This window comes from Larus michahellis, chromosome 5 (genome assembly GCF_964199755.1).
Source record: "Larus michahellis chromosome 5, bLarMic1.1, whole genome shotgun sequence".
Classification (NCBI taxonomy): Eukaryota; Metazoa; Chordata; class Aves; order Charadriiformes; family Laridae; genus Larus; species Larus michahellis.
The window spans coordinates 11,667,287-11,693,457 of NC_133900.1; the positions used below are offsets into that span (position 1 = coordinate 11,667,287).

Here is a 26,171-nt window from a genome sequence, read left to right on the forward strand (position 1 = left end):
ACTTGAGACACACGAGCACATATACAAATGAGGTCAAACGCATGTGATTTGAAGCCTGAAAAATCCTCGGGGCCAGGGGATCTCGGAAATATCTTGAAATCTCATCTCCCTACTCCTTATTTAGACCTGTTGGGTCTACTAACAGCTGTCACTCTTCCCACACGCCTTGCATTGCTGGTTCCGTTAGGGCAGCACAGTTGCAATAACATTATAAACCAAATATCGTTCAGGTATATGAAAAGAGCTAGTCACTACGCATGAGGACGCGAGCTGCCAGCTCGTGGCGGACACAACTGCGAGATAGGTATAGCACAAGCGTATGTGTGTATGGGGCAAACGTAGCTGACCGCTTCAGTGACTGCACTGTTACAATTTGAAATGCAATGGAGAGGTAACAAATATTTTTCTTTTTCTGGTAGTAGGAAAAGCAGGGCCAAAAAGGAACTGGAGGCTGTGGCTTCAGCTGGGTGAGGGTTTTCAAATTCAGATGGCCACCGTCAGTACCAGCTACCATATATAAACGCCTTATTTTGTTCTGCTTGTTTTAAAATGACTCCTCCTTGATACGTGAACCTGGTAAGTCTAGAGAACTTAACAAGGAGAGCGAACATCAACGAAACGCTGGCTTTTTGGTCCAGCAGGCTCCAAATGTCTCCCTCCGCTCCACAACACACACTTTAGTGCGCGGAATGATCTTGCCGTAAAGACATAGCCTTTTGGTCTCAGTGCCAAACTTTCAGCTCAAGGCTGCTGGGAGCCCTGCCTTGGCTATATAAACCTAACAGCTGTTCACATTAGTAAAGCAGGTTCAAATTTATACTTGAAAAAAAAATAGCGGCTCATAAAAAAGAATATGGAACAATGACAACCATGGGGAGAAGGTAATAATTTAAGTCATGAAAAATTAATCAGGGAGTAATACATTATTTTTTTTTTTTTAAGCAAAATGTGTTGCAGTAAGAAAAAAAAAAAGCCTGTGGTTTTAATTAATTCTGCTTAGCATTAATAGAATAAGGTCAGGCACACCAAAAACTGTTGAATAAAGCAAAAACGCGTGAAAGATATATTCTCTGATGTTACTCATAATGAAGGGTTATCTTGTGGTCAATACAGCACCATTATTTTTAAGTTAGAGGTACAACTGCTGAAAATATACAGTGGCCATAACAACTTACCTAACTAGATTGTGAAAAAGGGTTCACATAAAAAGCATTTTATGAAATGATACTCCCATTTAGATGATCAAAATTTATGGCTATTTTTAGTTCTTAAAAAATGCCGATTTTGTTCAGTTCAAAACAGGGAGCCTTCCTAGCATGGATGAACCATGCTGTGTCTTTGAAGTCAGGACAAAATGATGAGAATATATATTTTGGAATAATTTCTTGCTGAATGCCCATGCTCCAAAAAATGGCTCTCAGCGCAGCTGTTTTGTGGGTCCGCAAAAGTAGAAGCTGTTGGGCAAAACCTGTGAAAATATCGTTTATACTCAGAAACAACCTCACACGGTTTTCCTTATGGCGTTGCATGGGCCTTATGGAAACAGCAGCTTCCGGAAGAAGGAAAATGCTTTTAAAAACATACAGAGACATGTAAGAAACAAACAGGTTCTCAGACAGTTCAAGGTCCAGCTGTCTTCCTTGTTTGTTCCTGAGGCTGGACTAGCATTCTCTATAGCATACGTGTCACTGGGAGGGATTCATCTCTACAAAATTTAGATGTCCGTGCATCTCCTAGCTGTCCAGGTGCCTTTTAGTGTCAGTGAAGTGATGCTTTTAGATAGTGATTTTTTGGACGTGTTTTAAGTGACTGACTTCAGTTCCCCTCCAGCCTGGTAGGAGGAACTCACTTGAAGAACAGCTGACATTAATTTGATGGTTTGTGTCTGAGCAAAGCTCCGGCAGGTCCTGAGGACACCTGGAGCCTTAATTGCCCTGATCAGGCTCACCTGCCCTGACCTCATACTCTCTGCCCACAGGCTTGGGACCTTAGTTGCTGTCACCAGTCTGCTCTCTTCTCTTCTTTTGAGTGCCGTGGTCTTCTCCGTCTCCCGGACTGCCTGACCCTGGGGTGTGTGCAGCCTTGCTCCTGCTGCTCTAACAGGTACTGCCAAATATGTTGCTAACGTAATTTTCTGTTGAGTTAACAAAAGGTAAAAATATTTAGAATCTCATAGACTATATTCGTCATTGTTGAATTCCTGGAGCTTTTATGTTTTATTTAAGTGTGACAAAGGAGACAAATGTAAATAGCGTTCAAAACGTGTTTGAGGAGCTGCTACACAAAGACTCCGCAGCCACAGCTTCGGTTCAAGCGTCTCTGCTAGTTAATCTAGACTGAGCTTTTTCAGTCATGTGGAGGAATTCTCTCTAAGAGGCATTTCTCTCAAAGAACAGGGATGCACATGCCCATGACGCAAACGGGCAAGTAGGTCTGTGCCGTCAGCCGCCTTGGCCACGAAGGCTGCGACTCTTCAAGTTACTAAGAGAGCAGTCAGTTTTGGTATTGCGAGAGAGAGCAGTGGAAGCCACCCACTCCATTAAACAAACAATCTCCCTGTTGGGAAAGTGCCTGGATAGTTGAATTTTGTTGTTGGTTGGTTTTATTCCTGTAGCTTTAACTTTTTCCTTCTGCTTAGGAAGATCACAGTTGTGCATAGTGGGATCTTGCATAGGCAGAAAGTGTGGTATATAGAGAAACTGTATCTAGGATTTTGTTGCTTATACTGCTGGTTAGTTTGGATGAGTTTAACAGCGTATTATGTAGGGTCCCTTTACAGTTCAGTTACAACTTCAGATTTGATTTTGAAAAAGGGATTTTTTTTTTTTTTTTTAAATCCAAATATTGGTGACTCATTGCAAATTTTCTAATGCTGGATGTGTTCCATAATGCTGAAGTAACAAAGCGGATTTGAAAAGCAGTGTTAAACTCAGATTTCACTTATCAAAAAGTTACGACTATGTGAGTCTTGAGGAAAAGCTTTAAAGCTAAGTAATTGTAGTTTGGTTTTGTTTTGTTTTTTCCCCTAGGGTTTGAAAAATAGAAGATGAGAGAAATAAACTCTTTTTCTACTGTTTTAAACCTTCGTGCTTCTTTTTGGACAGATATTTCGTTTTTGAATGTTGCAGTTGAGTAATATTGAGAGCAATTTGAGACTGAATTATTAACTCTCATCTTTAAGTGACTTACTAGGAATCAAAGGGTTTACCTCTTGTGGAAGGGCTTGTGAACCGATGGGTTTTACAGCACAGCATACTTCTCCTTCAAATCCACTGCTTGTATTTTTGGCTAACTTATACTGATGTAGAGATTTTGGTTGATATACTTAAGGTGCTGAAAGGAATTTGCTGAATGACCTGTAACATGCTGGTTTTGCTCTTGCTGAGTGTACGTCCTAAACGTTTCAAAGGGTGTTTAAGAGTTATTAAGACATTACATTTGTGCAGTTTTTGGACAAAGTAGAAAAGAAACTTCTCGAACGGTATGTTAGAGAAATTAGTTTATCTGTTGGTAAATATGATGGCTGTGGCATCTTCTTTGGAAAAGGTAAGTGAGTGAGTGCAGGGGATGTCACTAGAAAGCAACTATGCTGAGTGTCGGACTTTGCTCCTGCACTCGGTGCAAGTGACACTTTGCTGCCATGAAGTATTTTGCTTCTTTCCCTGTCCCTAAATTCACGCAAGTTAAATTGCTGTATGTTGGGTGGATCTCAACCCAGTCTGCTCCGACACTGATGCAATGCTCTTCTCCTGTCTGTGTCTGAATAACCGATGTGCTTATTCTTCAAGGTATAAGATAAGGTTACCTGACCATCCAAGGGTATTTTTAATGCTTTCTAGCTTTATAAAGCAGTTTAAATATTTAGTGAAGAGTCAACTGAGGCAGTAATAACCAAATGAAAAAATTGTTACTAATCACAGGACAAGATATTAGGAAAACTTAATGATCCGCTCCATGAGAATTTAACTCACGGTGGGATGGTGGCTCTCCAAGGGGATATGTGCCATCCTAATGCCAAAGGTGCACAAGCACTGTGATTTGTGTAAACCCTGGGCTGCCGTGTGGATTCTCTTGTGCTTTTTTATTCTTAACTGTCCCTGCCACCTCTGCCCTCTGGATGTAACATTATCTCAATTCTTGCTTAGCACTGGCGAAATAAAGATTCGTTACTGCTGAGCTGACCCCTTTCTACAATATCCTCTTCATCAACAAAGTAATGCGCTAAGCCCGAGTTCACTGACTGCAGCCATGTTTATTATGAAGACACGCTGAATAATTGTGTGTTTACCAAGTCCAATTTAACCTCAAGGTTTGAGTCTTTCATCCTCGCAATTTGACTGTTTTTCTCTCTGCAAAGTGAATCACATGATTTTGCCGCTCCTATCGTGTTTCATTAGCACTGCAGTTGTTCCCTTGCTGAAAGCTGTTGTCTAAAACTGACGGCCATTGGGAAGGAGGCACGCTTCATGGGGGGCTTTTTCCAGTGTATTTCATGCTGACAACGGATGTCTTTATGCAAGGAGTAGGACAAGTGCATATACATCTTCTTATGTGCTTCAGAGGGGCACCGTTTCATAGTGTATATATTACCAGGGCTTTTTGTAGTGTTAATGGAAAGGAGGAAGACCTTTCCAGATAATGTTTTGTATCCAGATTCAGTTCTTCAAGCTGGGCTTTTTTTGCCCTTTCAGTTAGGGAATGGACCTTAAGTGTTTGCATGGGAACTGGAGCATCTAAAACCCGTAGTGTGTTGCTCTTTAAATGGGGGCTGTATTAGACTTTCTTCTCTCCTTTGCTTCATCAGTATGCTTTTCCGTTGCCACTGCCTCAGGTAGAGGGAAGCTGAATGAACTTTACTGCTAATATTTATTCCTCTGAAGGTCTGTGAATCCTGGTATAGCTTTCCAAAGTAGGTGGTAACATTGGCTTTTCTCTCCCAGCCTTCTCTCAGTAAGAAGCTGATAACTGAGACAACCAATTGAGCACTAACAAGCTTATTTTTTATTTCAGACCACTGGAAATGACCCTGGTGCTCATCAACATTTTTATTTACAGTGATCAGCTGCATCATCTTTGAATGTATCTATCTTCAGAAAGCAAAAGACTGTCTCCTGGGCAGTGTGTGTAGGTTTTGACCCTATTCAACTACAGGTGAACTGAACAAAACCTAATAGCTTCTCCTGCTGGTAAGGAGATCCCACCCTGACACAATGAACAGAAAGCAGTGCTGTGTGTGTAACTATGCTCTGTTTCTGCTTCTTAAAGCAATGGCAAAAGAACCTGTCCAAAATGGCTCTACTTAAAGTGAGGTCCTTATCTCATTCCATAGTAAATAGGTTGCCATTGGCTATGTGAGTAGGAGCGCTCTCGATGATATTCAGTGTGGTATTCTTCCCCCCCGCCTTCCCCGCCCCTGTTTAATTCATTCACTGAAGCCACAATTCAGTATTTCTGACGTCAGACTTAATTCCTATAGAGGCCGTTGTGGCCTCAAAAGCATTGAACTGTGGCCTTACTGAATGAATCAGGCAGGAGAAATAGGGATAGTCATCAAGGAGGAAAGTGTATATTTATACATGAATTGTTGTGATTGATAATAACTGAAAGGCAAATGCAGGAGAAATACATAAGGGTTTTAATGAGGATTTTGAGTAGCAGTTCTCTAACCACACTGCAGGAATAATTAATTACTCATCAGAGCTGTGACTGGGGAATTATCGTAACGCAGTTTTGTGAAAGTGAACAAGAACCCTTTAAAAAAAAAACCCCACTCCTTTAATCAGCGTTTCCCTTTGACAGCAGGTGCTTTAGCCCTGCCAAGACATTTTTACTATGAAGTCAGTTCAGCATCAAAGATCTAAATGATGCATAGGATTTCATGGCTAGCTCTGTGGTTTAAATGTTATGACTGATCAGAGCAGAAGAAATGTCTTTTCATTTCACTGTGATAGTACAGGAAAGTCTCATGTTGTGTGGAAAGAAACTACCTTTTTTTTTTTCTATACCCTTTCCTCTTCACCACACATCTAAAGTTTTTCCCCCTACTGTTAAAACAGTTCAGTCTAAACAATAAAGCGCCATAGGCAGGCTGTACAAAGATCAGCCCAGTTCCCGTGTTTATTAGCCTGAGAGGGCTGGGGTTTAATAATGGCCAAAGGACAGGCTTTCCTTGCAGAGAAGGGAGGCATCAGCAGCCTTCAGCCTTCAGGGGTCTGTCTACTCTAACAAATATCCCAGTGGTGGTATCCATCTGTGTGGTTTGAAACGTCGTCTGTCTTCTTGGACTAGCTGAAAGGAGCAGATGGCAGAAGCGCTGCTTTTCACATGAGCTAGGCCTCAAACCAAGCTAAAGCTTGGGCTTTAGACTGTGGGGCTTCGTGCCTTCTGGGCATGCAGAGGGGGCAGGGTCCAACCTTTAAGTACCCAAGGAGCGTTATGAACGCCTAGGACAAGAGCGAATTGCTTTGTGTGCTCTTGAGAAATAATGAAACTAGATAGAACAAGGGAAAACTTGAGTTGCTTACCCGGCACAAAACATTCCTGTATGATATATTAGATGAGAAGCTGTCTCTCTAGTGATGTAGCTCATCGCTTCCCCAACTCCGTAGATATCCTCATCTGGCTGGCATAGGGTTAGTCTATGATAGAGGCCAGTAGAGCAATTGGATTACCATGGGGATTGATTTTTTTGGTTTTTTTTTTTTCATCTTTTATTTCTGTAACTTCTAATAGGAATGCATGTGGTAGAGTGCTGTTTATGTGTGGGGCCTACAGTAAGAGGGATGTTTGTTTGAATTAGTCAAAGCAGGAAAGATTCATGTTTAAAATCAAACATCTGGGTATGACCGAGATGACATTTCCTAACAGAAGATTCAGTGTTAAAGGTATATATTTATAAATACTGGGGAAAATGGGACACGTGTAGATCTAGCTCTATTGGATATTTATGAAGTGCCATGGTTTTATTTGGACAAAAGTTTGGTAATTATCAACACTAGGGCCATTTATTAAGTTTGAAAGTAAATCAATAACAAATTGGAATTCCATTTATTTTGTGACCACTTTGGGGCTGCCTAACATGCCAACAAGGTGTAGCAGAACATACCTACAGGACTGTCACACGTACCAGATGTGAGGAGAGACATGCATATGCACACTTTCCACTGGTAGTTGGTTTCATGAAACAGACCGTGTTACAGTAAGGAATTTTCAGAGGAGAATGAGGAGGAAACTCCCAAGGTAAAGGAAAACCCAGTGCAACGTGTAGGGTTCAGCTGATGGATGCCAATGCTAATGGAAGCTCTGTGGTAAGGTGCTCATGTTATTGTGTGTTCTGCTTAGTAGTTAAATGCCTTGAAGCTTTTGCAAGTGTCATGAAAGACATTTGCTTCTCATCGTTTTGGGGGTTTTTTTTTTGGAAAGCTGCTAAATATGCAGAGTGCTACCCTAAACCAAGAAAAGCATTCTGCTCTTGACTTGCTGTCAATGATTGTGATCGTAATAAAAAGCACATCATAAAAAATGACACCAAAAATTGAAACCTGTATGTTTTTACTGGCAACACCAGTTAAATTTCTGATGATACAGGTAGAACGAAGAAAGTGATTAGAGAAGACGAACCTCTGAGGGCAGGTCTTGCTTGGGCACATTGCGATTCTTTGAGGATGGCTTGTCTCCTGATAGCAGTGTAAGTTTTGTGGGAGATTACTACTTTTGTGCTCAGTATAGGTGTATCTTTCTCCTCCTTTAGCTTTGCACAGTATCACCATGATGCTGTGATGGGCAAGAGTTGACGGTGTGGTTCCCCTGGAGATGGGAGCATGATCTTATCCCATCTTATGGACTTGGCTTCAGATAAGCTCACGTAATGCATGCTGTGCTTGTGAATGCACAAGAACTAACGCTCCTTGTTACGTACCAAAAAACAGAGAGAAAATAAAGCTATGCTACGCGCAGCTTGCAAACTGCTTTGGGTTTTGTGGCAACAGTATGAATGAAGATCTTGTGTGCAATGGAAGGATTCAGCACTTGAAGCCTGCCATTGGGCCTCTGCCTGAAGGGATTGAGCCAAAATCTGAGACCCTGATCTCTACTAATAGCAGTGTAGCATCCAAATACAAATCCCTTGGTGCAGATCCATCACTGTGCGAGTGTGCCCTGAGGAAGGTAGGAAATTTTTCATAGTCTTAATAATATTACTCTAATTAAAAACAAAACTGACGGAAAGAGTCCAGACACGGAGAAAAAACTAATTGCCTGGAAGCTGTTAAGAAAGCATAATGATCTTGAAACAATCAATCCATAAGAATTCGTGTTTTTTCAGATTTTCCTAAAGGTCCTTCAACCTTTGATCGTGCCTACTGCTGGTCAGCAGGTGGAACACACAGTGTCCTGTATTTGTGAGTTTTCAGGCCTGACTCTGTCGTTAGGATCTAGGAGCTGCCCAGATGAACTGCATTTTGTTGTACTGAGCTGCTTGAGGAGGAGTCTGGTATGCCGCATGTGACAATTCATGCCAAGGTGACAATTCGACATGAGAAAAGGCGGCCTGCCTTCTGCCTTGAGAACTTTATTGCATAGGAAGTGGAAGCTGTGGCTGATGTCACCGGTGTGATGACCCTTGTGCCTGATGGTCTGTCAGTGATACTGGATGAAAGGATCCAGATGTTACTAGCTAGATGTGGCTATTCCGTGGAAATGTATATGGCAGTGCCAATATACATGATTGGTGCCTGAACAGTCAGGTTCAGACTGTGTGTGTATTTGGGTGCGATTTGAATCTCATTAGTTAAGCAGGTTTTTCATTTAATCTAAGTGGCTTTGTAACTGTATCGTGATCACGAAGTGGCGTAGGGTTTGAATATCTCTAGAACAATATTACTGGGTACATGGAACAGCATATCCGATTTCCAGTGGAGAAGAAAATTCAGTCCTGTTAAGTGGGTGCTGCAGCAAGCAGTGAGAACTGCCTTCAGGACTGATGCTGTGATGTTTACTAACTTTTCCCTGTGCTCAGGGAGGCAGGCTCGGCCAAATCTTTACCTGGATGTAGAAAACAGCCTGGGGGTGTGGGTGTGGGGGGGCGGTGTCAGGAAAGCAAACTAGCAACCTGTTACCGATGGATTTGTCTTTTATGGTTGAGGCCCTGGCAAACTCGCTCATGCCCAAGAATTGATCTGATGGTTACATACCTCTTAAAAGCTGTGAACTTTATTTGACAGAGGATGCTGTCAGTCATGTAAGCAACATACTTGGGTAGCCTCAGTCTTGCCTGTCAAGGATTCTGTAGTTAAGTATTTTATCAAAGCACCCTCCCAGCTGTGAATATGTTGCCTTAATAAGCACCCTTCTGGTGGACAGGAGGGTGACAGCCCCGAACTTCACCTGAGGAATAAGCCAGTGTTTCTCAGCCAATGATCGCCAAGGCTTTAATGGGAATGTTGGCTCGTTGGGAAGTATGAGAGCCATGAGAGCTGTGATGAGGTGCCCCGTTAGCCTCACCCTTCCGCAAGCCAGAGTTTTATTTGTTAGAGGAGGAAGGAGTAAAAAGTTCTCTTTTCTGCCAAAGTTGCCATGTAGGAAGAGTACAGCAGATAGTGAAATATGAAAATACAAATAGCTTGGAGCCAACAAACCATTTAGTTGAAAAGGAATGAAAAATAAATGTTCTCCTGTAGAGCAAGCAGGATATGTTATGGACCTGTCTTTCCTGTGACCTACAGGATTTTAAGAGAAGAGCTTCAGAATTTTATTGGCATTGCCACTATTAGACGAACTTTTCTTTCTGTTCTCCCCAGACTGGGGTCAGCTTTAAAGAGAGCATTAAGTGAATGGCTAATGGAATTAAGGGTATAATAATAGAAGGATATAGTGAGACAATTGTATTAACAAGAAATAAATCATGTTGAGTGTAAGGTAAGTGTTTTTTAATTGATTGATGGGAAGGATGCTTCATAGGGGGTTTTTTTGAGGACTAACAGCCACTTGCCTTCACATCTACAGTAAAAAGCCAAAAGTGAGAGAGAGATAAGAAAATTATGCAGTGTGGAGATAAATTATTCAGAGAAGATAGCCATTTTGTGCTGACATCACTAATGTGAAAAAGCATTAAATCTTTGACACTAACTACATTCCTCAGAGGTTGTGGTGGCTGGAACGAGGTATTAGAGATTGCAGCTAGAACTTCAATATCCCTGGATGGCCTTAAGTGGCTTTTCAAGGTGATCTAGTAAGTAAGAGGTCACCTTTTACTAGAGGTCACCTTTTCCAAAGCAATCTAGTAAGCTCTTGCTCTCAGCAAGAGCTGTGGGTACCAAGCTCCTATGACTTTTTGTTTATTTGTATTATTCTAGTGACTTCATCTCTAGTGAAAACAGCTCTGATGTCCTACATAGTATGGCCTGAAGATACAGGCGGTGTATCTAGAGGTTGGTGAAAGCTGGTGGCTATTTTAAGTGTGGAGCTTAAATTTTGTGTGTACATAAATTAAATCTTGTGTGTCCCTCTGTACAAGAGGGACATTGAAGTGCTGGAGCGTGTCCAAAGGAGAGCTGACAGGCTGGGGAGGGGTCTGGAGACCAGGTCACATGAGGAGAGGCTGAGGGAGCTGGGCATGTTTAGCTTGGAGAAGAGGAGGCTGAGGGGAGACCTCATTGCCCTCTACAGCTACCTGAAAGGAGGTTGCAGAGAGGTGGGTGTTGGCCTCTTCTCCCAGGTGAAGAATGACAGGACCAGAGGAAATGGTCTGAAGTTGCGGCAGGGGAGGTCTAGATTAGATATTAGGAAGAATTACTTTCTGAAAGAGTGGTCAGGCACTGGAACAGCCTGCCCAGGGAGGTGGTTGAGTCACCATCCCTAGAGGTATTTAAGAAATGTCTAGATGTGGCACTTCAGGGCGTGCTCTAGTGGCAGAGATTGTAGGTTGTTGGGTTTTTTTGGTTGTTTTTTGTTTGTTTGTTTTGTTTTGGGTTTTTTGTTGTTTGTTTTTTTGTTTGTTTTTTTTTGTGTGTGTTTATGGTTGGACTCGATGATCTCAAAGGTACTTTCCAACCATGAAGATTCTATGATTTTATGATTCTATAACCCCACTGAAAAAGGGGAGATGGCAATGTTAAGTATGAAGTGAAAGCTTTTAGGGCCAAATCTTCATGCTCTGTAAATCATCTGATTTTTACAAATAGAGGCATAGCGCCAAGTTTGCACCTTCTCAGGATTTGGGTTTCTTCAGTCAGGGGGTGCAAAAATTAGGTCCAAGACATAAGCTGATAAGATACAACTGAAATGGAAACTTTGTGAAAAGGTAGTTAAGGGTAACTACCAAAGGTCTACAGAGTATGTGAGGAAAAGCAAAACAATGCGAAGGGAGAGAGTTTATTTCCTGGCTTTTTTAAGTTGAGAGCTGTTAAGCATTGCAATTAAAGTGCCTTTCATTGTCAATAATTCAGTAGAACCCTCCATGTGATGCACGACCTTAAATATATCCTCATTTTATTCCTCAAGGCTTTAATCAACTGTGCCCCCCATCAATTCCCCCACCTATTCTGTGCCTCTGCGTACAGCTTTTCCTGAGGTCTGAGTTGCAGCTGGCAGTCCGCACGGGGGGAGGTCACTTCTGTGGCCTAATTGCTTATGTGGCGTTCTCTCGTACTTTTCCACCAGAGAGGCTGTAGCGGCAGAGGAGGCCACTGCACAGACTGGTACTTGCTTCAGTAGAAAGAAAGAATTCAATAGGCTTTGAGAAAGACTTTTTTTTTTTTTTTTGAAGCCTTGATGCTGTGGAAACAATAGGAACCTGATGGGAATATGGGAGTACGTGAGTCACTGAATTTAGGCTCACTGTATTTTTACAGAGAGGCTTAGGGAGGTGTGATGACACACTGAACCTTTCAGAGACAGTCAGCATAAGAGGTTTTTTTACTTCAAATAGGGTAACCCCTAGCTTCCTATACCACTTAAACCCACAGATTTCACATACAACCCTTTAGTGGGTGTTAACAATTAGTTTAATGGGTCCATTAGAGTTCAAAACTCTGTATCAACCTCACTGGGCAACTTGAACATAACTGTGGTGTTGCTGGTTGCAGCCAATCTGAATTACATATGAATGTGCACTGTTTTTCAAATGAAGGAACAGAAGCTTGTGTAGTTTTTTGTTGTGTTTGTGTAGCTCTCCAATAAAGCAAAACAAAAACATTTCCAAACAGCATAAAATGCAACAAAACTAAAATTGAGAGCTCCAATTAATACCTTTTTTGAAAGGCGGCGCTTTGTTCTGTAGGTAATTTTCCAGCAAAATACACAAAACTTGCTAAATACACAGCTTTGGATGTTGCTGTTGTCCCTGAAGAGCACTTTGCTGTGGTGTTGCTGTTCTGCAGCTTCAGAACTCTCTAAATGCTTGTCTTTGCATTAGTGATGTCCTGTGGTCAGCCTGTCATTGACTTGTCAGTAGCCAATCGCACCAATTTTTGACCATACCGTGGTGTCATTTGCTGTAAATTTACTTTTGCCATTAACTACAGACAGTATGCGGTCAATTCAATTTTGTCCATTAAAGACAATAACCCTAGCCAAGCTCTTTGATGCTATTCTTAGTTCACCCCTTGGGACTACTCTACTTACATCTCCAGAGGTACTGGTAAATTTATATTATCGTTCCTTGTCTAATATTCGTGATTTGTTGGCTTTGCTTTAATACAGTTTACTCTGCGCAAGAGCCTTTGCATTTAGACTTATCTCAGGGATGTGAAAGTTCCGAGAGGACAAAGCCGAGTGCAATGGAAATGAATTGCAGGGTTATATCCTCTTGCATAAGGGAAGACTTAACTAAGCTGTATACACAGAATAAGGGACGTGCAAAGTTGGCGTGGGACTCCTGTCTGTCTCTGTGCTGTGGCTGCGGTGTATTTCTTTCCTAGCCCTCTGTAGGGTAAACACCCCAAAGCCTAGCCTGCTGTAGAAAGTGGATGTGATTGTGTATAGCAAATCTAATCCTTGTTGTCTGGTATGAAGAGTGGTCGTCTTTTGCGTCCTTATTCCCAGGCTGACAGAGATGACTTGTTTTATGACAAAGTACAGCAGAGTCTCCTAGGTTGCTCGACACAGTCTTAGAGTATCCCACAAGCTGTATATGTATTTAGATGCTCCACTGATGCAGGTCATACTGCAAATAACTTTGTAAACCCCTGATTTAAAGGAGAGTTATTATTAAAGTAATACAGGGAGATTTAGAGATGCATGCAGTTTGTGACTATTCCAATGGCTTTATCAGATATCGGAAAATCTGCTAATCTGTTTCCTTGGGCTCCTTTTATATGCAAAGACGTGTGGCAAAAAGGAGAAGGAAATAAAGAAAAGAAAACTTCTTTGTAACCTGTCCGTCTTCACTCATTTGGACTCGGGTTCTTGTATAAACCCTCGTATCCAGGTTCCCCACAAGTTGTTTCCTCGCTCTCCTGTGACATGATGTAAAAAGCGGTGTTACTGCTTATGTAGATGTGAGATGCTTGCTAGAGATGTGAGTATTACACACCTGTATTGTCTTTGTCCCTGACTTACCGTGAATGGCCAAGTGTTTAGTTTTGGTCTTACGAAGCAGCATCAGTGCCTTCTGTATATTAGCCGCTCACAGTGTGTATACGTAGTAGGTACTTTCAGAAGTCATGTTTTCTACTAGTGATTTAGAAAACTAGAAACCGTATCAAATAGTGCGTAATGTCTTGTGGTAGTGGGCTCACTTTTTCTTCTGCTTGTCCGGTGCAATGAAGAAATGGGTTTACTTCAGGCCTCGTTGTAACAAAGTTAGTTTTCTTTACAGGACCTTCTTATCTAAAAGGTGGATCGCACACTGGCTTGCTTAACGAAAGAGCTGGATTAAGTGGAAGGCAGTTGTGATTTTGCAGTCCAGCCTCTAAAAGAGAGGAAAATGCACAAGGAGTAGCATTTGTGGAGGACGCAGAGGAACTCTGTTCCTCCAAGAGCACATGCGTTCTGCTCCATGTGTGGTACAGAAACACTTCTTGCACTACTTCATTGCTATACTTTGGCTGTTTGCGTAGAATTAAAAGGTGGCACGAGGCATTATGCATTGGTAGTGCTGCACACTTTTGGACAGACTGAACAGAAAGATCTCGTTTTCCAGTTGTGAGCCTGCAGCATTCATGGGGTGGAGGAAAGCATCATAATGCTGGGGAACATGGCAAAGTCTGAACTATCAATCTCCGAAAAAGAGGAAAGCAAAACCTATTTATGTGATGCCTTGGCCAACAAGAGGAACAGAGGCTGCATGTTAATCATAGAAACTTGAACAAGCAAGAGACGATTGGAAAAATATCTCCATTTCTTTGGGTTAATGCAGTATGCTAGCCTTTCACCCCGTGAGACGGTAGGATCAATTCAGGTTTGGGTCACAAGTGGAAATGAGGTTAGTGAACTCAGGCTAATCTCCAGTGGACATTTGTCTACATTACAAAGTCACCGTGTGATATGGTACGAATGGCCAGCAGTGTTTTCAGAGAGGCTGGAGGAGATGCGACAGCCTTAGCAGTTGTACCTGGGGAAAAAACATTATCTTTGTTCTGCTTAAAGCTGCTTCCCAGGTATTTAGTCTTGCTGCTGTCAGAAAAACCCAAATGCATGCTTGAACTTGCAGTGAGGCCCCACTGTACTGCTGTCCAAAACAAAGCTTATCTTGAAATGACTGCTATAGCTGAAATCTGAATTTAATGTATGCGCTCTGCGAAGCGCTTAAGCAAGCGCTGGTGGACAGCAATTCTGGCTCTCAAAATATTGTGACTTCTACCTTCAAAGCATGGGGCTCTTGACAAACAGAAACGTGAAAACAATACTTTCTCTAGGGAACCGGTACCTAGGGTACAAAACCATAGTGGCAAGAAAGGAGTCGTGATGTTAGGACTTTGCCATGTCATGATGGTTAAAGGGGTGTTGCTCTAATTATATCAGCTGCTGAGGATGACGGTACCCTTTATGGAGCTGCACAAAAAGAGGGGCAGGAGCAAAATTACAGTGGGGAAATCAAGTTTTCATGCAGTGTTGTGGCAGGTGTGGGAGGTCATTTGAACGGTTGATACTTTTCGGTGAGTAGGACAGCCAAAAGAAGAGGCTGTGGAGGATAAGAGGAAAAATAATAACTTTGAATTTTAAGGAGAGGAAGTAGAGGTGTGAATGCTGCAAAAATGGGAAAGGGATGGATCAGAAGAGCAGTAAGTGACAATCTTTGAGTGATGGGCTCCAAATGATGGGGGTAGTGGTTGATGCTGGAGGATCTGAGGTGGAAAATAAATACCTTAATTTTGTATTCTAGCAATTGCCAATTCAGGATGGAAGCTGCAGGCAACTCAGGTAAACTTGCAAGTTAGTAGCTTGCTCAGTCTCCTGGTACAACTTTTTCTTACTTAAATGGTTAAAGCAAAATTACGTCAATGTTGCTGGCTCTGTTGCTCTTGGTTTGAAAGTGAACAAGCACAAAGTTGGAACGAAAAAGGGAGGGAAGAATAAGAATGTCAATGTTGTGCAGAGCTGAAGCTGTTTAAATGTCTCTCACTATAGCCTGCTCCATTTCTAAGCTTTAAATTCACCCATTCCTTAATTTAGCTACAGGAGTTGCTTCTTGTGCCTTGCCTCAAACACACCTGCTGCTATTGTGTCTTTCATGGGGCTTTTTCTTTGTTAACTACTTTGCAAAACCTTAGAAAGAAGTTGTCCTCCCAGGCTAAAGAGCCATGGTGCCTTGAAAATGTGTTTGCTGCTGTGTTAAATTACATACCTCCCGCCCTTTTAATTTCTCCAGCATGAGGACTGAAGTGGGAGCACAGTGGGCAGCCCAGCAGCGGGAGAGGATCAAACAGCGTATGGCGACTGTGCCTGTTTTTCTGCTAATTTTAGGGATTTTAAGCTCTTCCGGCCAGCCCACAGTTGGCCCTTGTGGTCACGTAGCCAACTCGCCATGGACTGACTCTGTAGGCGCAATCGCTATATGCAGCTGGCCAACAGCTGTCCGGCCCCTAGGTGGGAGGTAAAAATTAGGCTCAAAGTAGCTTTCCTGCACTATTTTGTACACTATTAATTTGCAACAGTTTGTGGTTGTTTTTTTTTTTCTTAATCTGGGAAACGTCCATTTTCTTTCAGACCGATAACAGTGATTACCTCTGAGCGTAGAGCAAAGACTGGATCCCCTGTGTTAAACACTTCAATGCCTGGAGCTTTGGGGAGTGTTACCACGGTGGGTGCACGTGGCCCCTCTTGCTGGCAGGAGCCCTGTGTTCAGTCAGTGTTTCTGAGCCCTGGTTTTGCAGCTTGACAGTGTTTGGGGTTATTGGCTTAATTGCAGGGTGTGGTCTGTATTGGGATTTAATTGTTTGACATTTGCGCATCCTGATGAGGAAGATATGCACACTGCAGGTGGAGGATGATGAGCTGCAATTCATCACGCTCCTTTCAGACGGTGAGTGGGATAGAAGGGAGATGTCGGAAGGGGAGCACAAGGGTATGCTCTGCTTTTTTGGTTGGACTCGATGATCTCAAAGGTCCCTTCCAACCATGAAGATTCTATGCTGTTGGCTCCTGTTAGGTGCTTAAGGCCCCTCTGTGTTGGCAAAAGATGGAAAGCCCTCGCTTTCTTCCACTGTTCTTTCCTCTCTTCCCGCTTTGATATCAGCATATATTCAGGCAGCTGACACCTGCCAGCCTCACTGCAGGCCTTAGTGAGCAAGGCGATTGTCTGTAAGCACCGGCTCAAAAGTAGTTCTAGAGATTCCCTTAGCTTCATCCAGTGCATAGAATGAGTGTGAATGTCAGGAATCAGACCTGTAAACTGCTAAGGCTATCTAACAGAAAACAGTTAGTGGAAGGGATTGGTATAATTGTTGTTACTGATGTGCACCTACAGGCTTTTGAATGGCCAAAATGGGATAAAACCAATGATCTCTGATCCCAGGGAGGAAAGCCTGCTTCTCAAGACTTCTTTCCTATATACCGCAATAATGGTAACTAATTTTCTAAATGCTAGGTCAATGAGGGTCATGAAAATTGTTGGTTGGCAAACGACTTCCAGTAAGTGCTTGTGTAAGATGTTTACTTGAAGGGTCTAAATCTCACTCCTTGGTAGTCTGTCCTATTAAATACAGAATAACCGCTTCCTGGTCCAGGAAATGACTAATCCAAACACTACCAGAAGCTGAGAGACTATTCCGGGGAGAAGCCCCAGCATACTTATACTTTTCACTTTCTTCGTGCTACTCCCTAGACCCTCTCCTACGGACTAGGATCCTGGGCGGATCCTCCTATGGAGGTCAGATCCCGGGCTACACAGGCCTGGATTGGATGCAGCAAGGCTGTTCTTGCAGTCCCTAGGCTGCTCAGAGCAGGCTTAACTGAGCAAAGCCTACCAGGTGCCTCTCATGAGGCCTGCTGTAATTCACTGCGGCTCTTGGTGATGTGGGTCTGCTCGCTGGAGTTCTTGCAGGCCATCTTCCCACAAGTCAAGCCCATGCACCCACGCTAAAAGGAGCAGGGGAACGTCAAGAGCTTTGAGCTGTGCCTTGGAAATGCGGGAAGCATTGTGTCCATTGAGGCCCGGGGGAGTCCTGCTAGAACAAGTCTGGGGCAGGGTTTAGACTGAAACTTGCCAGTTGAGTAGCCCTGTTAACCTTCCACAGGCTGCAGGGGGCCTTGCAAAGGCAGCAATGGCAGTGTGAGCCCTGCACCTTAAAAATAAATGCTGGGCTCAGACACTTTCTGCTTAAAACAATAGTATTTGAGCACTGAGCATTTGTCCAGAGCATTCAGTTATGCCACAAGTCATGGGGGTTTTCTGCACTTTCTTCCTGATATAATTTTTTGAATTGCATTTGTAGATATTGAGACTATGAAATGCCTTGAGTTTGTACATTAATATCCAACTCATACTAATTGTAATGACATGTTTGGTGTAATGGCCCTCCTGGTTTTCTCAGAGAAGGAGGTATTTGCGTTGAAAAGGGGCAGAGCTATTAATTGCATGGTTTGCTGCCCAAACTCAGAGCAGGCTTTCATCTAGACAACTGAGATAGATATGACACATCTATCTTCTCACTACTCATTTCTTTTTCACATATGTAGAGCCAAGAGCAAGAAAAAATATTCTTTTAAAAGCTGTGAAGTGCCATATTATGAACGAAGCATACGTTATAAAAAAATATGTTTTGGAAAGTAGCATCGCTGGTCTGAAAGGAAAGGGCACCCTGCTGAGAGGGAGCTAGCAAGGGCATATCACAGATACAATAACCAGACTGAGACATTTAAGCACATGTTGTCTCTCAAGCTGCCAGCGGAACTTTTGTCCTTGCTGCCTTCTCCCTTCATCTTGCAACCATGTGATGGCAGGTGAGCTATTCCTTCCCTGAAAGGCTGCAGTCTAAGCGATGGTTGCAATCAAATGCTCTGGAGTGTGCAGCTGGATGCCGGATCAGTGAGTGCTGCCGCACTGCTGGTGACCCACGGGCAGGTTCTGGGGTGGGTGTCTCGGTTCTGGCACTCAGGAGTCGTCTGCTTTTGCCGCAGCTCCTGCATGCTCTCAGAGGAGTCAATTTACTGCTTGGTTTACTTTCTCTGCCTATAAAGCAGAAGTGATAGTATGTATTTGATCCCTTGAGGAACTTGGTCTAGTGGGAGGTGTCCCTGCCCGCGGCAGGGGGGTTGGAACTAGATGATCTTTAAAGTCCCTTCCAACCCAAACCATTCTATGATTCTATTTTCCTATACTCTCAGAATCCACGTGCATAGGTGAGGGCCATGTAATTAAAAGAGGAGATGAAAAGAGGATCTGTTCTCTAGAAAGTCACAAAACCGCCAAGAAAAACTCCTGAAGACAATTTTTATCTTTATGCTTAGACCCAAAATAAACCTTTCCAGCTTTACCTCTAATTAATGGAAGTTCAGTTTAGACTTTGCCCTGATAGTATTTGGATACCAGAGAGAAAAGGAGAAACTCCTAGTCCAGTTGTGCAAATATTGCAGCCTGGATTCTGCTGATACTCTTTTATAGGTTGTCAGTGTTTTACCTGAAATACTGGGATGCTGGTCACAGACTCCCTGGCAATACAAAATTTCTACCTGCTGTTTCTTGGAGGCCAGCAGATGAAAATCCAGGAACCAAGATTACAGTATATTGAGGGAGATTCTAATAGTCTTTGAGTAAAATTAATGGACTGCAAAAAGTGGGGAAAATATTTTTGGGTTTTTTTCCTGAATTTTTACAGGTCCCTGTTGAGCTCTCCCTGGCCTCCTTGAAGCAAAACAAGTAACAATCAGCCTGTTGAGGCTCTGAGCTAAAATGACCACAAATTTTGTTGCTGTGAAAGCCGCTAACATGAAGCTTTAAAATATTGCCGGGAAAAATAGATAATCAAGACTTGTTTTAAAGAGTCGTTCAAACCCCAGGTGAATGGGTTGACTAGATCAGCTGAAAGTCGATAGTTGTCTCCACTGCGCTGCTGAATTAAGCTGTTGTATTGGCCCCTTCGTAAATCTTTTCTTTGACTCCTGTTGCAATCGGGTACTGGAAGTGTTGGGGAGAAGTACGTATGCCATTGCCCTACTGGAGTCTCCACTCCACTCTGCTCAGCCGTTGAAAGCTGCTTTGTGCAAACGGTTGTGGGCTTTTTGGCTGCCTGATCTTCCCGCAGGAGTAGCTGCCGCGCAACGCCGAGAATAAAATGCTTGGCTCAGGGGAGGGCTGAATTACGAATTGCTTTCCCAAACTGAGCAAATCGGGCAAGCAGGCTCCGGCCTCTTCTCTCACAAGCGGATGGTTGGCTTGACTCGGAGAAGTTTATCCCACAAAAGGCAGCTGCTTGCATACCACCTGCTTCCACGTCACCCCCTCGAGCACCTGTCTGAATATGTGAGTAAGTGTTTCTGGCAATTATCGTAAGCAATCCCTATATTAGAAGAGCTCGGGGTGCTGCTAATGTGAAGTAGTCGTGGGTGAGCAAGAGATGGGTTGCCCCCACCACTTTGTTTTTCAAGTTCCTCTGTGGGCCAGAGAAGTGTGAGGGAGTAGCTTTCCCAAACTGAAACAGCAGGAGAACAGATCTGCGCTTTATGGAGATGCAGCACCCGCATTCATGGTATCCGGGGTGAACTTTTTTTGGTCAGTGCCTCTTCCCGACTGGCTTCGCTCCTCCCCTCGCACTCATGCAGCCCCGTGCTCCCGTGATAATCATCCACTCGCAGCTATTATAAGCAGTACAAACAAATGACAAATCTCTGGGTGCAGGAAGGTAACAAGAGGCTGATCAGTAGCTTTAGTTATCTTTCCTTCATGTTTATTGCAGTCTGCTGCAGTTATTTCAAAGGCACTGACATTGATCGACAGCTTCTATTAAGGCCCATCCAAGGCAGCTGGATTGAACAGATACATTAAATAAAGCAGTTATTGCTTTTCATTGCCTTTCTGTAAAATATCACTGCTAAATAGCTTCTGCCATCAGATGCAGTTAGGTACATGGTTTTAATTTGAGGGACTGCTTTATAACACTGCACAATTGACACTGGTCTTTGTTTCCCCTACAATAATGATTGTGTACATCCTGGAGAATTGATGAGCTGTCTTCTGAGGGGAGAGGGGGGAGCCCGTGGCGGGGGGGTGGGGGGGCAGCCGCCTTTGTTGCTCTCGCTCTTTTTTTATCCTTGCCATGCTTGTCAGTTGTTTGCAGCACAGGCAGAAATAATGTCAAGCGGGGCCCCTTATCTCAGGATGTTGTAATGTAGCTGCTGTAAGCCCTCGCCTGGAGACGAGATAAGAGCAACCTTACAAGCTTGTGGGGGGAGTGAGGAGGGGGGGCCAGCAGTGCCATCGCTGGGACAACAATGGCAGAGCTGTCACTTGCACGTTATGACTCTTTCTGGTGCCAAGGAAAGATATGTATGCTGAGTGGTGAATAACAAGCATGAAAATAAAAGTCCCGAATGTTCATCTAATAATGATGTATTTGTTACAGGATTATACTGCCCAATGATATTCTTTCTTTATCTCCTCACTAAATGGTGGGGCAGCTGTGTGCTTTGGCACGGCACGATGTCCTTTCTTTTGTGTGCTGCATATTAATCCTTTATTGAAGTAATTAAATGTGTGCTTAATGGCAATGAGCTGGCAGAATGAACGTACAATTGAATTAGCAGTTATGATGGGGACCATGCTACAAGATGAACTAAATGCAATTACTGTAGGCATTTTTCTCCAAGTCGAATCTGGCTACATGACATGACTTAATTACAGGTTGTTAGACACACTCTCTGATCTCGTTGTGGTGCATGTGGAGGCACAGCTTCAGCTCTGTCATGTACCCGTAACACATGCACGGGCAACCATTTACGAAGAGATTTAGCCGGGCGAAAGGGTTGATGCAGATTCCTGACATTGCTGCAGGCAGCTCTTGGTTGTGGAGGGAAACACAGATTAAAAACCAGGCAAACAACAAAAGAGGAAGGCCAGTGTTCTTCTGCTGGGAATCTGGTGGGGTCTTTGACCAGCTCCTCGTTGTCCGGTGATCGCCCTCCTTAGGAGATCCCACTCTTCCTCGTGGACAAGGTGGACAAAGAGCAGGTAGAAGAGTCTTCTGTGGAGTCCTCTTGTCATGGGTGCCTCTGGTCAAACTGCTCTCAGCAGGACTACAGATCAACTTGCCTGACCCCAGCTGGATATCTCGAGAGTGGCAGGAACAGAGCTTGGGAGTTGATATTTGAAACCATTTTGGAAACAAAAAGGAAAAAGGCAAAACGATGTAGAGCTTTTGATTTGCGATGATAACTGGGCTCTACAACATGACCTACAGTTGCATCAGGACAAAGATAGTGCTGTGATTTAGGATGTGGTCAGCCGCTATGATTTCTGACGCTAGGGGGACTGTAACTACAGTGTTGCAAGGATGGATTTGACAGCTCTTTAGTGATCTAAACCATCAAATCCTGGGTTCCCAGAGGTGTTTCGTCACTGGTTCAAAATTGGACTAAGCTTCAGCTGTCATCAAGGAAAGATTAGGTCTGTTTTGATAACTATTAAGTCTGGATTGTTGCTAGCAGCACACAGACATCTCCACTGTCAGGGCCTGCCTTGCATTACTGACACACGAAAGACAAAAAAACTGCCTTGCCCCAAGCTCCTCCGTGCTCTTTGGTGCTACGTGCCTGTCGTAGTCAGCATTGCACGCCTTTGAAGAAGGCAAGCTCTGAGGTACGAAATCTCTTGGAGAAGGTTCCGAGACAGAAATGTGTTGTCTGGAGGCAGCACAAACCTTTCCGTACGCCAGTGAGTGCTCCCCTGTCAAGTCAGTGCATCCTAGAGCTTCCTGAGTCTCAAGCTGACAATCTCGTGTGGCCTTTCCAGGTGACACAAAACCTCGCAGGGTGCCTCTGAGTTCCTGTGGAGAGGGGCAGGTGATCAGTGTGGCGTTTCAGTGCCTCACTGCCTCGTTCGTGCCCTGTATTAACTTCTAAATCTGACACAGCAGCACAGAGGGAGAGTACGGTGACAGAAGCGGCAGTGAAACTGGCGGTACAATATGCAGCTGTTTATGAAACAAAAAATGCGGGTGTTTTATTTTAACGTAATAAGGCAAACCTTGGGTCACCCAGGCTCCCAAGGTTTATTTTATAGCCTTCATTCTCTTTGGGACCATAAATGAAACCCTTTCAGCCCTAATGACCACAATGACTTTCCTCGATCATGTTATTGCTACTTTGGCACATTTATTGCTTTCACACGCACTAATGGATGAGTTTGGATATGTTAACAATTTATATATCATTTGATCCTTAAAAAGAGCCCCCTCCCACCAACGAAACTAACTTAGCCCTGAGGATTGAGTAGCTTTTAAGGAGTATAAATGAATTTAATGCTTTAGAAAGAGCTTCTGTAAATTATGAACATGACACCTATTACATTAAGCTGCATTAAGCATTAATACATCTTCATTACTGGCAGGTTGCCCAAACCTCCAAGGTTGAAAAAGCTGCCTGAAATGCCCAATGTGGTAGTCACCTAAGCTGAGATTTATGACCTCTTTTTGGGAGGGTGGGACACCCTGACTCTCAGCCTGCTGCATTTGCCCATGAAGAAATGTCCTCGTGATACCTGTTGCACGGTGGCTTTTCTCCTAGGGTTCTGTTGGCCTGTCCGCATCAGAGCGTTAGACTCAGGTAAAAAGGTGCGATAAATCTTGTGGGGGCCGCTGCAGAAATAGAAACTAGTTTCGCTAACCTTTTTAAGCCACTGGTACTGGATTGCTTGACGGATTTTTCTAACTACTGGCCAAAAATTATCTCACTGAGCATGTAATAGTCATTTCTTATTGTAAATCCTTTCTGTGCTTTCGGCACCAAAGGCTGGAATTGCTGAATTAGTGTTTCCAATGGTTGCGGAGGAAGAAAGTCTAAAAAATAATCACAGTACATTAATGAGAGCCTGCTCTACACGGTCAAAGAAAGAAATAAAAGTGATTTTAGTGTCTTAAAAAGCAATATCCATTAGACTCAGATTTGGCTAAAAGTGGACTGAAAGGCTCTTATTTCAACAAGATGTACAGGCTCAGGGAAAAAAAACAAGCTAAATGCTTCTGACATTGTAATTGATTTTACGTGGTACATTTATGAGACTTTCAATTCATGTTCCATATGGGATTTAGCACTGAGGTGTTACCGCAACTTCCGAGACGGTTACGCTGTCGTTCTTGAATTTGGCAGTTCCTCTGTTCCCAGAACAAGTACTGACTTGGGCTCAATGTTTACACCTTGCAATGGAGGAATACTTAAACGAGGGACAGTTTTTTCACAGGTGGGAATATGCGGCTTGTTTTGTGAATCTGGGTGCCACAGGATGCTGTAATGAGGCTCACGTTGGCAGGGAGAGGGTAATCCACTGTCTCGGAAAGGCTGTAATATGAGATTGCAATCCAAGCATAAAGCAATGTGGTCAGTATATGAGATGGAGATTTAATGGATATTGTTCATGGTGTTGGAATATATGAAGCAATAAATTGCTTTTCTGGATGATTTGATGCTGAAGCAAGGTTGAAGACTTAGGTAACTGCGCATGGTTTACTGCAAATACACTAGCTTTACAGTGGTAAATGTATAACCTCTTAGACAGCAGAGGAGGGAAGGAAAAACAAGCAAGCCGCAAAGTCTTTTAATCAAAGCAATATTCCAAGGTTCAAAGTCAAGCTCTCGGAAGTTGAGAAATACCATATTTAAGGTAACCCAGCCTTTTAAATCACACACTCTGTGAATGTGCGTGTGTATCTGTGGGTGCACATTTTGATATGGGTTTCAATTATATAAAAGCATGTTTTTTTCTTCCAGATACTACCAGCTTCGGTGCACAGCATGAACCATGCACAAAGTGTGAAACAACTCTACAATACTTCTTCCTGTAGCGATGGCTCAATGCCAGGGGTTATGTAAACTCTGCAATAAATATGCATTTAATAATTTCCTGATGTTGTTCTTTGTGGCAACCATCACTGCTGTAGACAAACATTAATGAATTTATCTTTATTGCTTTCCTGTGAAACAGCCAACTAGCATACTTACATCATTGAGTATAATTTGCCAGAAGTCAGTGAGAAAGTTCGAGTGCTTTGAGTTAAGCATGCGCTTAAATCTCTGTGGGATCAGGACCTCGAATGCCTTTATGGGATTTGTGGCAATGTGAAAAGGAAAATAAGTAGTAAATGACATCAATGTGACTTCTTTGAAATGTGACGCTTACTAATGTATCCCGAAAAGCTCTTTAAAAGGCAATAATTAGACATGCAGAATTTAGATAGGCACTTATGTCTGACTGGAGCTGTGCTTGCTGTTCCTTGGCTCGTTTGTTTGGTTTTTTGGTTGTTTGCAAGCAAATGCAAGAGGTGTTAGTATCATCTGTTCTCTTAACTGAAACTTAATTTGAAAGGGCATTGAGTTTTAGGGAGATGATCCTGGTTCTATTGGTGTCTGTGGCAAAACTCCTATATTGAGAAGTGTGTTTCAGGATGTCCCTGAAAATGATATACCATAAAAAGCTCCCTTCTTGTGGTAAGGTGCCCTCAGAAAGGCTCTGTGCTTTTGTCACCCTCTAAGAAGTTTGGTGCCTCTGAAGAATGTACTTGTTTGTTTCATTATCTCATCTTGTGTAGATTGTCCAACCTACTGTATGTATCTCAAGAGAACAAATAAGATTTCTTTTAAAATATCTTTCCAATTTTTATAAAAGCTTCTTTCGTAAACAAAGTCACGTTAATTATTTGCCCAACCCTTGTCACAGGTTAAATGTTTACCAGAATAATTAAGTTTGCTTTATCATTTATCACGAGTTCCTACACACTGTAAGCTGTGCAAGAGAATATGGTCTTCAGCCTTTTTGGCTGTTGTTAAATCCTCTTGAAAAGCTGGCAGAAACTAGAGGTCACTATTAAAGTTATGCAAAAATCTTTGCATCTCCTTGCTTCAAAGGAATTGAAGAAAACTATCCTTAGAGCTTGAATAGAATAATTGAGCTTTTGAATCAACTCTAATATTTAAGCTAAGAATTTGCAAGTGTATTTAAGCATGGGAAGATCAAATACTTGAGGCTTCTCTGGAAATTGGAAAAGACTATGTGTATGAAGTTAGGATCTCTCTTAATTGAAGGCTTGTATGATAATTGCATCCAAAGACAAAAGATCATTGTTTTTTTTTTCTTGTACTAAGTGCTGTTCTGACTCTAAAAGATGTCATGGTATGTTACAGGAGGTAATGCTTCCTATTAGGCATAGGGATAGAAAATATGGATGTACTTTAAAGCATATGAACTGCTTTATTCTGGGTATAAAACTTGTATTTCGAGGTATTCTTCCAGGCTATAGTAAAGAGCATAGTCGATTCCTCTGCTTCACAAGAAAACTTGGTGAATGTACAACACATTCCCTGACTTAGTAAGTGCGCAGAAAGCATTTTGCAGGTTTCAAGGCCTTGAAATCCTTTCTTGCGGAACAAGTATGAGACGGATAACTATTTGTAATGCTAGAAACATGTACAGTAAATTGTGTGTGCGTGTGTATTATTTTATATATATATTATTTTTTTTTTCTATATACACAGACTCTAATAGAATAGCATGGATTAGGGTGGTAAACAGTTTTAATGTGACACTG

General features: G+C 42.7%; 1 long non-coding RNA gene across 1 annotated transcript in view; it reads left to right on the plus strand.

Annotated features, from left to right (window-relative positions):
- Positions 1–1,987: 1,987 nt before the first annotated feature.
- LOC141743810 (uncharacterized) overlaps positions 1,988–26,171 on the plus strand; it is a 202,368-nt gene continuing 178,184 nt past the window's right edge. The window contains exon 1 of the long non-coding RNA XR_012587204.1: positions 1,988–2,103. This is a non-coding gene — a long non-coding RNA (uncharacterized LOC141743810). The remainder of the gene's footprint in view (positions 2,104–26,171) is intronic.